Here is a 9,220-nt window from a genome sequence, read left to right as displayed (position 1 = left end):
AATGCTCTACAAGCAGAGACAAATTTGACCTGGGATTGGAAATGAATCTAAATAATAGGCACCACATCTCGCGAACCACAATGCGAAATAAGGAGTACTATGCGCTCCTGAGAAAGCTGAACAACGACCAACGCTCAATCATTGACATCATGATAAAGAAAATCAACAATCCTGAAAGACAATTCCACTTGCTTCTATCTGGAGAGGCGGGCACAAGGAAAACATTCATGCTTTTACTACTGGTGCAGGCACTGATGCGCTTCTGCTCGCACAAAGAAACATTTGATATTGATTTGCCTAGGGCACTTCTACTTTGCTTACACTGGCAGGGCTACTCATGCAATAGGTGGGATGACGATACATGGAGCACTCCTCCTTCCATTGTTACCATTGGCATACACAACTCTGTTAGGGTAAAAACTACAACAACTTATGGAAACATACAGAGAGGTTCAGTTCCTGGTGATTGATGAGATATTGCTAGTGGGCATCAACACATTCGCCGCGGCGGACTGCCAAATGAGAGAAATCAAACACAATCATGACAAGCCTTTTGGTGGAGTCGATGTTCTACTATGTGGAGACCTTTTCCAAGCAAGTCCTACAAAGGATTCATGGATCTTCAATGACAGATCAACCCATCATCCATGCTAGGGTCATTTTGGAAAAACAATCTGCTTTACTATGAGCCACAACAACCCATGCGGTAGATGAACGGGACTTCCTCACAATACTCAATAGAATCAGAACAGGTAGCCAAACGACTATGGACATAAACCTCCTAAAGCATTTAGTGCCTCACCTATTCTACACGAACGTCACGAAGGACCTTCATAACAGCTACGTTTTTAGTGTCATTCAGACAGACCCACACATGCTTCTGGCAAAAGACATATGTCACAAAACATGCAGCAAAACTATCAGGTTCCCCTCATATGCACGACGGACAGCAGGGCTTCATGGTGAACTACGGCTTAAAAGAGGAATGATCATAGAGGTTTGTTCGGGCAACCTAGATGTCACTGACGGTATTGTTAATGGTGCAGATGGAATTTTTACGAATAGCAACATCGAAATGCGGCCACAAATCATCTGGATGCTCTTCAAAGACCCGTGCTCTGGATCAAGAACACATTCCTAAAATAGACATCTCTACAGGGAGGACACTCCAAGAGACTGGACCCCGATCCTACAAGTCGCACAGGAATTCCAAATAGGAAAGAACCACTTCAACATGATTACAAGGAAACAATTCCCCATGTAGCATGTAGCCAGTGAGAACAGTCCACTGATCGCAAGGACTAACAATGCAGTCAGTCGCTTTTGACCCGAAAGGAATTCACACACATGGGTTGGTTTACACTGCACTGTCTCACATTCGTGAGCCGTCCAACCTCTTCCTTCTATCAAGGATAGAACAAAAACACATTAGAGTTGACCCCATGGTCAAACAGGAAATCTCAAGTCTAAGGGACAACCGCAAGTGGCCATTCAACATGGTTGGAATTAACAACACAAACAAGGAAGAATCACTTCTTATGACACACAACACAAGATCTCTGTTGCAGTAGTATGCACAAGACATATCATCCTCAGGGATTCTAAACATGGCAGCTATCCTATGCTTGCAAGAGATGAGCAAGAACTGGAGGTACATCATCTCTCCCTTCGCTACTTAGCGTATGTATGAACGACGGAGTGGGCGTTGCAACTTACTACAAGAATGGGCTACATCTCCTAAGAGGCTCACATCGGTGATGAGAAGTGCCAGATCCAGCTCATGGTGTTCCAGAATGCAGTAAACTAGAAAATTGGAATCCTTAACACATGCAAAGCCCCTAAAACTAAAGTGCAAAGTCTACTACAAATGCTGCATGACATGTTATAGCTCGTTCCGCCAACTGCAACAATATATGTGCTCGGTGACTTCAACATTGACAATACAAAAACGTCCATGCAAAAGGTGCATCTGTAGACTTCATGGCTCACCACGGCATGTGCCTACTAAGCGAAGAACCCACAACAATCTACAAATTTGGGATTGACCACATCTGGTGCAACAAAACAACAAACAACATGCTCACTAGAAAGATATTCACATATTGGTCGGACCACATGATATTCCATACACGCACTTCAATTTAACTCAAAAAAGGTCCTTACATATCTTCAAAAGGGCAGGCTCGTTGATGAAATTCACCTTGTTTGCTTTCTATATCTGTGCGCTTTGTGATCCATGTCATTGCTCTATGCCACATCCATGGCCTTTCTTTGTACGGCACACAGCTCATCTTCGTGCCTTGTGCTGCATGTGCCCCAGCTACCAGCCGCCATCATCATGTCTACAGTCCGTATGTTGAGTGCCGCCTTAGCCATATACAAAGCAACTACTGCCAAATACACAAAATTGCCACTTCACAATAGTTGAGCATCCATGTGCCATACAAATAGCAAGTGCAACTTAGCCCAATCATAAAAATTGAAATGCTAATTTCTAAAACATTTCTTTTTCACATTTCCAACTAGAACCTCCAATTTCCAACCTTTTCCTTTCTTTGTAAATATTTTCTTTAATTTCTAGAACCTCCACTTTCCTTTCTTTGTAAATATTTTCTTTAAAAAATTTTGTCCTCTCAAAAAAAAAAAAAAAACCTAGAACTTCCAATTAGACCTTCCCATGATGAGGGTAGGCCAAAAAGGTGGAAATTTAATATTTTGAAATTATATATATGTACATGAATTCAGGAATATATATTCGAAGTCATTGTCTACAAACAAAACAAAGATCGCACTTTCAAAAGTCATGAAAGTTATTCCATCACGCATGGTGGGGACATCCCTACCAATAGCCAATGGTGGGTTTAGACATAGAGTGAACTAATACCCTTAGACATACGCATATCTACATGCCTACACACACATCAGCATCCATTTTCACAAAGGTCTTTGTACTAAGTTTTAGTGTTCTTCCAAAGAGCCTATCGTATTGGCAACGTTCCCATATAGAGAGGGAGGTAATCAAGATATATGTGAATGATACTTCATTCACGTCTAAAGAGGAGAGGGAGAAGGGGAAGGGACAAAGGGAGGGCTGAGCGATGGTAGGGGGAGGGACATAATGAGCCGGGGAAAGCAAAGGGGGAAGGGAAGGGAGACAGAGGGGTTGGGAAAGGAGAGAGGAGGCAAGCTACACTAGGAGTCGGGAATTGGCAGCACAAGGAGATAGTTTTACCAGTTTTTGACTTGTTTTCAGTTGGGATTTGTCATGTGATAAGCAAGGATTGGTGCGCATGGTGGGCAAAGGTGGACGGCTCTTGAGTGTTGAAGAGGGAGTGGTGGACTTTGTGGGCGATAAGAGCATATGATATTGGCTTGATGGTGGATTTACCATGGCCTTTACAGGTATGCGGCACATGCATGGCACATGGCGTTACTCTGTGTAAAATAGTCGATTAATTTGTAATCATACCTTTTACCACATTATGGAAGGGTTTTGATCCAATGATATGGATCGAAACTCCCACAAGCCCAACCATTGATGAGAGTGAAGTGATATGGCATGTAAAGGGGCTAATAAAGAGTTGGGTACCTTGAAAACATCAGCATCCCCCCCTTTCTTCTCCATAAAAAGACATAGTAAAGAGGCATGAAAAAGGGAAAATATGCTTAGATGTCAAGCTCTTATAAAAAGTTAAGATACTCTACATGTGGCACGATACTAGCCCACCAATGCCTTTAGTATTGGGTATTTAGGTTTTCCACAAAGTTGAAAAAATTTCCTCAATTTTTGGGGTAAAAATAGATCCTCTCTCTATGGTCATTCATGCAATGCCCTTAAATTTTGAAAAAGATAAAAAAATCCATTGGCGCAATCCCTTGTAATATGAAAAAGAGAGGGTTGCACAAGACTGGCCCTATTACCCAAATCAAGAGCGGGGCAAAAGTATTCGAGGGTTGAGGGGGAGGAAGGAATAGCTTGGGGACACTGAGGTTGGCAGGCATTAACTTTAGTTAATTGAACATAATCGTGGGGGGAGACTAACTAATTGCGTTTTCCCATAAACCTGAGTATGGGGACATTAGCTCATCATCATGTGTATAGGGTTCATTGAGTGTACATTTAAGCACACCATGAGGTCATACTTTCACATGGTGTTAGAGCAAGTTCACGCCTTTTGTTAAGGCATTGCACTCTTATAGAGAGAGATTTTTAGAGTGCTTTGTGAGAGTTCTTCTTGAGTCTCTCGCAAGAGAGAGACCTTGTGTGTGTGAGATTGTGTGTGTTAGAGAGAGAGAGAGAGAGAGAGAGAGAGATTTTCCTTTCTTGGCATGAAAGCCTCTACAGGAGCATCATTGATTGCCACGCTTGGATGTAGTAGTGTATGGGAGAGGGCACAAAGATGAGGAAGAATGCACCTTCCTATAATGGTAGCTCATAGTTTGATTATGTTAAAACCCTCCTAACATATCACTCTCATGGCACGTCAAACGGATGCTATGGTGGGAGCATGTTGCATGCTTGAGAAAGGAGCCCTTTTCATGCTTGATAACACTATCATGGTTGTTTATTTTAGATAATTCATTGTTGTAAAATTTTAAGTGAACAAAGTTTTACTTTATTGAATAGAGAAATGGATGTGTAAAACTAACATTTCAATACAAAATTATTCCGTTTACGAAGGTTTTAGTGTTAAGACATTTTTTCACAATTTCTTAAAATGATGGATATACAAATTTTAAAACAAAAATTTCTTACTAGAGAACAATTGAATGTGGGCTTAACAAGCCCAAAATGTGATATAGATTGGGCCTTTTTAAAATTTAATTATTTGTATAGGGCAAGAAGAGGAAAGCATTAAACCATCTCTCTCTCTCTCTCTCTCTCTCTCTCTCTCTCTCTCTCTCTCTCTCTCTCTCTCTCTCTATCTATCTACATCAATTTAGTGACACACAAGTTAAGTTCACTACATCATAAGTGTGTAGAGAGGAGTTCTACGTTTGTTGATAGTTCAATCGAAGTTCAACTACAACTTTCTATGTCACAATTGCTATAATATAAATAAGACATTACACAAAGAATCCACTGATGAAGATATCCATTTTAGTGACATTGTAGTTGAAGATTTTGAAACTCTTTATATTATCGAAATTGGCAAAGCCCTCTACATAAAAATTTATATATCTATAATATAAAAGGGACACAAGGCGAGTATAATAGAAGAACAAAGAGCCCTATGGATACAAATTCTATTTTCTTGAGGGTATTGTCAGGGGAAACTAAAAGCAACTCCACCATGTATCCCATGATCACTTCATCCACATCGATAGGAGATACATACAAGATTCCAATAATATGCCATGATCATGGTCTGATTCAGATATGCAAAATGTTCATGTTATATGGGGAACCCCCTTCTATTGCAAGTAGTATAGGACTATCAAGATACAAGCATCATAGCTATAAAGAGCCACGCCCGTGTGGGTACCTATGGATATGATAGGTAATATGTTGATCTAGATTAGAAGAACAAGGAGAAGAAGCACTAGCCTCAAACACTAGAATGCAAAGTAAATAACTAAGCCTACAAACTACATAGAAATACAGTAATGGAAACATAATACGAAAGATAGACAACAGTTGGAATTGTATTATCAAAGAGCTGTACTACAAGAACATCACATTGCATATTCCCCTCTTCAGTCCATCTCTTACATTCTTGCTATATCCAACTTCATGGTTGGTATTTCAATTACAACTTCTAACCATTAAGACTCTTGACTATTCCGATACTAAAGTTGGGTTACTTGTTTCACCCCTTAATACTTGGCACTCCAGTGGATAGGAATTTGGACTAAATTCCTAACTTGAACTCACCTCAAAATTTCATATTTTAACTTTCAAAAAGTAGTGAGCTCCTGTATCTGATGTAACATCCCATCAAACCAAGAATTTGTGGTTATCTGCTAGCATAGCTTGGTGGAGTACCAAGATACTAAAAGATTCCATACACAGTTGTTTACTACTCTCTTAAGTTAAATCGGATTTTTCCATATCAAAATGGTGCCAATGGTTTACAAAATACTAAGACTCTATATCTATTTTGACATTTGTACTATGAACTGTGGAGAGCCTGGGAAACTAACAAAATGAAATCCTAACAATGAATTTAGTTTTTTCCTCAAAGATAAGTGGTTGTTTTTGTAGTTTGTGCTACCTTTAGATCATCGTCCTGTGTAATTGCATTTTCCTGATCAATTTCACCACATTTGAGATCGGAGTCTGCATAGTAGCCCACCATTTTAAAAGATGGTGTCACCGGATCTATATCAATGGGGTATCCATCCTCCATAGTCCAGTTATCATTTGTAAGTGATGGAATTTTTTGAATTAAGATGTCGAAGGAATTATCCACTCTTGTGAGAATTAAATTTGTATTATCATATTCAATGTTATGAATTTCCACATCCTTGTTTTTTAGAGTCTCTATTTTTACCATCAACAAAGTAGCTGCTTCACTATTTGTTAGCAATTCTACTCCTGTATTTTGTTTTACTGGAGTCACTGGTTCTTTAAAATCAAGTGTTGTAAAAGCAGGAAAAGACTTAACAGGGGATATAAAGTGTCTTGTTGAAGTCTCAGGCTCCTCTCTTACCAACTATTCAGAACCTTATTGGGCCAAGGAACCTATTGGCCCCGGACTCTTATATTTTAGCCAGCTTGGTCCTCAATACATAGACTTCCTTTTTTAGTTCTTGCACCTCGTTGTTCAATAAAAATTTAGATAAATTATGAATATGGTCATCCCAATGTTGGATTGGTTACTGTTGCAAGTGAAGTAGTATGTTTCCCATTTGTGCCCATAGTTGAACTATATGTTGTGTCAACTTACCTTACATTTCAGATAATGTTGTAAGAGGCATAAATGTACCTACAATTTCCAATTCATCTTCATCTTGCATGCTCTTCAATTGGTCTTCCATTGGGGAAAGTGCTATAACTTTTTCATTTAATAATGAGTTTTCAAAAAATAACTTACTGTGTTCCTGTGTTACGTTTCCCATTCCTCTAAACAGTCCCTGTTGGATATGAACTAACCACTTCCTTATTGCCTCTACAGTTTGTTGATTCTCAATCAATTTGGTTTTAAGCTGATCTACATCCTACTGTAGTTTCATTTTCTCTTTTTCAAATTGTTCTGCTAATAGTTTCTATTCTTCAACTTTGTCCTGTAGATCTGCAAAACATAATCCACTTCTCTCTCTCATTGCTCAAAGGTAAAAGAAGGAAATCATGTTATCCTCATATTTTGATCCATGTCCTTTCACATGTTGGCATGCGTTTAGGCATGAATGTAATAGTGGACCAAGTAGCCTCTATGTCGGCTGGTTCGAATTTAATTGTCCTTCACCAATTAAATTCCAAACCACAATTTGTTATCTCCCATTGCTGACTATATTCCGACTCAACATCATGTTCATGCGAACATGCAATTCAAACTCTATTTCCTAAGTTAAGCAATTACTTGGAACCCTTGTTAGCCATTGGGCTTATGCATTAGCCTCTAATATAAATGCAATCAATACAAAATCCTTATTATCCTCATATTTTGAACTATTCCTTTCACATGGTCATGTTTAGGCACATGTATACTTCAAAGTGACTTATTGCCCCAAGTAGCCACTTTAGTGGTTAATTCGATTGTTCCTCGGCAACAAAATTTTGAGCTGCCAATTTAGGACACCCATGCCTTGCCGACTCTTGGTTCATCATAACATTCACGCCAATGTGTGATTCAAACTAGCATGGTGGCCTAGTGCCCAAGTCACACACCATGGTGACATTAGCGAGAATTCTTGTGGACCATTTGGCTTGTGAATTAGCCTCTAGTACAAATTCATGTATTAGATGGAGTCAATAAAGTCCTTGTTATCATCATATTTGATCCACATCCTTTCACGTGTAGGCACATGTTGAGGCACACATATAATTCGAAGTAGTAGTTTGATTGATGTGGCTGGCCAAATTTATTTGTCCACCCCCACTTAAAATTTAGCCACTAGTTTAGATCTCCCATGCCTGGATGGATTTTGATTCATCATCACATCCATGCCAATGTGCAATTCAAACCAAGAATGATGGCCCCAATCGTCCATGATGATGACTAGAGTTCAATTGTCCTCCACTAAGAACCACATCTTCGACCATGATGGCCCATCTCAAGCATCATTACGGTCTGAAATTTGATGGCCCATGCTTTCATTACATATGTATACCTCATGGTGGGTAGTCCTCCCCTTAGAGTCATTGGTGGTTTGCTTCCTCTACTTCAAAAACCCTCAATCTTATCCATAGGGAATGACACCTCCACCAGCCACTCCCTTGAAGTTGACAATCCTGTCTCACCAAGAAAAACATGTGTCAGAGGATTACTTGGCCTCACCTCTAACTTAGCGTGTCTCATTGCTCTCTATGGCAATCTCCTATACTCACTCCCCCTTGCTACTTCCACCCTTTAACCTTTCCCGATATCCATTCAAATGTCTTTTCCCTTTACTCCCTCTTCACTCATGTCTTTCACCACTTCCACATCACCTAAAAATCTCAGACGTACCAGCCCCTCAATCCTAACGCCTTCCCTTCTATTGTTGATTCTATCACCAAGGATTACCAACTTGCTCAATCCATTTTCTCATCTCTCCATCCACTCTTCTCCTATACCCCTCCCACTATTAACCCCCTTCCCTATTGCTCACCCATGTCCCCCAAGTACTGCCATACCCTCTAACACCATTGAGATGGTATTTGATTTTAAATGTCAAGATGCAGATAATCCGAATCATACCTGCAAGCCAAATTCCATTCAAAATATGAATTTGATGTAATTCCAATTCCATCAAGGGATTCTTGAACAAATACCTAGACATGAAGATGGTGGATGGACCTTGAGCCCCTAATTCTTCTCCCCCCCCCCCCCCCCCCCCACCTTCTTTGCTCTTTTATGTAATAATAACTTTGCCATTACCAATGTCTGCATTTTTGCCCCCTATTTTTTCATTTCTAACTATCTAAAGCTCCTTGAGCTTTTGGGAGTATTAGCTCCTTGTGAGCAGTGATACCAAAAAAAGAAAATGGCAAACTTTGAGCAAAAAGCACTCATCCCATGCATAAATGAGTAGAGTCCACTTTGACTACTTTCCCCTTTAGATCCTTGGCAAGCTT

This window comes from Dipteris shenzhenensis, chromosome 26 (assembly GCF_047967505.1).
Source record: "Dipteris shenzhenensis isolate YYH24624 ecotype China chromosome 26, Dip_SZ_1.0, whole genome shotgun sequence".
Taxonomy (NCBI): Eukaryota; Viridiplantae; Streptophyta; class Polypodiopsida; order Gleicheniales; family Dipteridaceae; genus Dipteris; species Dipteris shenzhenensis.
Note: the sequence above shows the minus strand (reverse complement) of the source record.